Below are 5,000 nucleotides of genomic sequence, written 5' to 3' on the forward strand. Positions count from 1 at the left end.
ACAATGCTTGCTCAAGGCAACACAACTGATATAGGGCACTTCGTGCCCTAAGGTGATAACGCGCGTGCTGACAGGATAGGGAAAGGTGCAAGATACAGAGCTAGAGGGCAGATAAGGTTAGCGCTAACAGGGAACTGTTACACCATCCCTCCCTCCTAAGCGAGGCACAGGTGCCTCCAGGGAGTCGAGGAATATGTGGAAAGGGAATAATCAAAATGAAATCGTGTCAACCCAACAACGCTCATCTAATTGAAGCACCGTGCAAGGTAACCAAGGACAGTCAGGCGAGTGAAGATAACGGAAATGGGGAAAATCTAAAACAGGAGGGGAATGGATTGCTTAACCCTTTAAGAGCCGCCCCATACTTGAATGCGTCGTAAACGACGCATTCAAATGCAAAACTTCAAAAGATCGTAACTCAGTCCAATCTCGCTCAAATCCAGTGATCGAAATATCCAGGGCGAAGAGAAAACTCTCACCTGTCGGGAGAAACAATTCGCGAAGCGCTGCGAGCAACGGTTCCTGAGATAAATCACTCGTAAGTTGAGCCGCGATCGCGGCAATTTCAAAAGCGCGCAGTGCGACTTTAGTATTGAGAATTTTGAGACTTTTCGTCACGCTGGTTTACTCGAATTTGCACGGGTTTCACTGTTGATATTGTCAAGAGTACACAGCGAAAAAATTGGAACTCCACGATCGAGCAAAATGAAATATCTGGAGCGGGACGCAATTGGACGCATTTGGGGCATTTTTCGTGCTGTCACTGCGATCTAGCGCTGGATAGACGGTGTGCTGGCTATCATGATCGACCTCATTCTCTTCCTCTCGCGGAGACCTTTCCAGGAAGCCCTAGATTGTGAGGATTGAGTGAGTAGAACTGAAGCCATGATCCAAAGAACACGAAAAAATGCAGAATTTTGAAAATTTCCTGTGGCTCTTAAAGGGTTAACACAACAAGGATCAAGTGGGAATTCTCAAGGTACACGTGCAATTGAATTTGAGCGAGTAACATTTCGCGGTAACCATAGTGTCACTAACATGCCCTGGACGCCCTGTAACGCCTCAGAGCAACTATCGGCCTACCGGCCTCGTCCAGCAAGTTCTCTTCTGGCTCCCAGGTGGCTTCGTCGTCTGGGTACCCTTGCCACTTGACAAGGTACTGAGTCTGATGCCTTCGCTGGCGATCGTCAAGAATCTTCTCCACCATGTATCTGGTCTGACCGTGCAAGTCGGTGAACGGTGGCGGGGGTGGCTGCCGCCTGCCGGGAATAGTATTCTGCTCATACCGGCGCAGAGCAGTGACATTGAAGACAGGGTGGCACCGAATAGCGCTGGGTAGATCCAGCTGATAGGCGTTGGGTCCGATCTTCTTGATGATTGGGTAGGGCCCGAACCACTTAGGGCGTAGCTTCTGTGAAGGCTGATCCCGGGCTTCTGCAGTTGTTAGAAAATCCTTGTACACCAGCACCATGTCGCCAACCTTCAGGTTGCTGGGCACCCTTCCCCTGTCTGCATACTGAGCTTGTCTAGCCTGAGCGGCAATCATGGCGTCCTTTGCCAACTTGACGGCATCCGCCCGATCCTGGATCCAGTCTGGGGCACTCCCTCCTCCCCTCCGTGCCAGGAAATCTGGTGGGGACTTGGGATTAAGTCCATAATTTAGATAAAACGGCGTGCTAGAAGTGGAAGACTGATATGAACTATTAATTGCAAATTCGCAAAGAGGCAGAAGCTTGTCCCAATTATCTTGTTTGTGGTTAACAAACGCTCTAAGCACATCCTCGATTACTCTATTCATTCTCTCAGTCTGCCCATCGGTCTGTGGGTGATTGGCAGTACTAAACGACAAGGTGGTACCTAATTGATGAAACAATTCCCGGAAAAATTCAGAAGTAAATCTTGGGTCCCGATCACAAACAATAGTGGAACTCAAACCGTGTAATCTAAACACATTCTGGAGATACAAATCAGCAGAACCCTTAGCGTCAATTTTGGAAGTCGTGGGGACTAAATGGACACATTTTGTAAGCCGGTCAACAAATGTATAAATTGCATCAAAGCCCTGAGGGGTCTGGGGTAAGCCAACGATAAAGTCCATGGAAATATCTTTCCAGGGGGTGTCTGGTACTGGGAGCGATTGCAGCAAACCGGATCTAGGCAACCCACCCTTAGTGCGCTGACATATGCCGCAAGACTTAACAAATTTCTTCACGTCAAGGCCCATCTTGGGCCAATAGAAGAATTGACGAAGCCGGAAATATGTACGATCCCGTCCCTGATGGCCTGCCGTAACACAGTCGTGGTACTCCTGCAGGAGCTGAAGCCTTACTGCACACTTGGGTACACACAAGCGATTGTTTGGTGCTGCACGGAGGTATAGGTACCTGGACTCTTCATCCCAATAGTACCGCTCGTGTAGATTATCAGAGGAATCGCCGCGCAGCCGCTGAATTATTGGGGAAAGCTGCTCGTCATTCTGATATGCTTCCGAAATCATCTCAGCAACCCTATCACTCAGTTCCAAAGCAAACTCAATCGTATTCAAATGGGGGTGCTGGTAGGATGGGTGGGCAATCCTTTTCCTCAACTACATTGCCAATTGCTGACCCGCGCAGATCAGGGCGGCGGGATAACGCATCAGCCATATTTTCCTTGCCGGGTTTGTGATTAACTGTGAAGTCATAGTCTGCAAGAAATTCAACCCATCTAGCTTCGCGCTTAGTGAGATTGGCTTTTGTGCTCAAGTAGACTACGGCCATGCTGTCACTGAACACTTCAAAATGCTGGAATAGATAAATTCTCCAGGATCGCAGTGCAAACACCACCGCCAGGGTTTCGCGTTCTGCAGCAGTGTAATTTCGCTCCGCTTGTGACAGCTTACGACTGGCATATGCCACAGGATGCCAAGCACTATCGCTTTCCCCCTGTTGGAGAAGGACGCCTGCTATTGCAAAATCACTTGCGTCTGTTGCAACTCTGAAAGGCTTCTGCACGTTTGCTAGTTTCAACAGCGGTGCACTCAACAAGGCCTGTCTCAGGGATTCGAATGCATGCTGACGGGGGCCACTCCATTCGAACCTGGCATGTTTGCCAGTGATCTCCTCTAATGGCCGCGATATAGTAGAGTAGTGCTCAATAAATCTTCTAAAGTAGTTCGCAAAACCAAGGAACTGTCTCACCTCCGTAACTGTCGTCGGTGGCTGCCATTCCCTCACTGCTTTAAGCTTCTTTGGATCTGGAGCGATACATTCACCGTCGATGCGATGCCCTAGAAACAGAACATCCTTGACACCAAACTCACATTTCGAATGCTTACAGAATAGCCTATTTTTCCGGAGCGTCTCAAGAACTGTCTGGATATGTTCAAGATGATCTTGCCAGGATTTGCTGAAGATAAGAATATCATCCAGAAAAACTACCACAAACCGCCGTAAGTACGGTTGGAGAATACTGTTCATCAGTGACTGAAACGTGGCAGGGGCGTTAGTTAATCCAAAGCCCATGACCCGGAACTGGAAATGACCGAAGGGAGTATTGATAGCCGTCTTAGGTACATCTTCCTGACGGATCCTAAGCTGATTGTATCCCGAGCGTAAATCCAGCTTACTGAAGTACGAGCTACCTTGAATGGTATCAAACAGGTCATCAATGTTTGGGAGGCAAGCTTTGTTTTTGATGGTGATCCTGTTCAAATTCCGCCAATCACAAACCATGCGCAATGAGCCATCAGACTTTTTAACGAAAAAGACTGGGGCACCGTATGGTGACTTGCTGGGTTCGATGAAGCCCTTGCGGAGGAGTTCCGTGAGCTGGGCTTGCAATTCGTCCATCTCGGGTTTGGGGAGACGGTAGGCAGCCCGTGATGGAGGAACGGCACCCTCCTCAGTCACAATCTCATGGTCGACATCCCTCTCTGGCGGAAGCTCGGTCGGCAGGTCGTCTGGAAAGATGTCCGAGTACCGCCGCAGAAGGTTAGCCAGCTGCTCTTGATGATCTGGGTGTTGTCTGGCGGCTGATGGCTTGCTGTCCTCCTCCTCGTCGTCAGTAGCGTTGACCCACGCCAGGATTCCCTGCGCGCCTTTCCTCAACTCGCGGCGAGCCTGAGAACCAGATATGAGCATGCTCTCAATTGGCGGCGACCCCTGACGCTCCGTATCACTATTTTGGCCGGAAGGGGGTTTAGCAACGAGCGGCTCTCCGTTCAGTTTGACTTCGTTGGTCTGAAAGTTGATATCCGGGTTGTGTCTGGTCAGCCATGGCTTGCCCAGGATAGCATCATAGCGGCTCAACGGAAAAACTGTGAAAGATTGGGTGTCGCTGAAGTCCTTCACGATAACCTTTACCGGACCGGTCCTCTGCAGTCCCGATGATGTCGATGAGCCATCAGCCAGGGTTACCTTCAGTGTTTCGTCCTTGCTCTCCGTAACAAGGCCGTTTCTTTGCACGAAAGCTTCCGATATGAAGTCGTGCGTCGATCCCGAGTCAATAAGCATAATTGCCCAGCGGCCGTTGATCCTGCCCTCAACACGGAGAAGGTCATGCTCCAAAGGAAGCTCCGTGTCCTGTACTGCGATATCAACGTTGCTGACATGGGATTCCTGTTCGGCAACATCTTCCGAATCAGCTTGCAGCGTCGGTTCTTCCAGCTCTAGTACGCTGTAACGGTTGCGTATGTCAACCGGGTAACCGTTGGGTGCTTTCCGCTTGGTCGCCAGCGAGCGCACGCCATTTTTCACTGGCGACCAGCGTTTGGGTGTTGATTGCTGGGACAATCCCGAGCTAGGTGACCTGGCTTCCGACAAGCGAAGCATCCACCCTGCCGACTCAGGTGACGCCTCTCCTCTGGTGTTAGCCTTTGGGGTCGTACGGGCTGACTTCGGTGCTGAATCGGGTTCGGCTGTTGGTCCGCCGTTTGCGCTGACCTGATCGCTTGGCTCAGATCAGTGGGGTGCTCTCGCAGCACCCGGGTCTTGACAGATGGGTGTAGTCCATTTACGAAC

This window comes from Sycon ciliatum, chromosome 2 (genome assembly GCF_964019385.1).
Source record: "Sycon ciliatum chromosome 2, ocSycCili1.1, whole genome shotgun sequence".
NCBI classification, from domain to species: domain Eukaryota; kingdom Metazoa; phylum Porifera; class Calcarea; order Leucosolenida; family Sycettidae; genus Sycon; species Sycon ciliatum.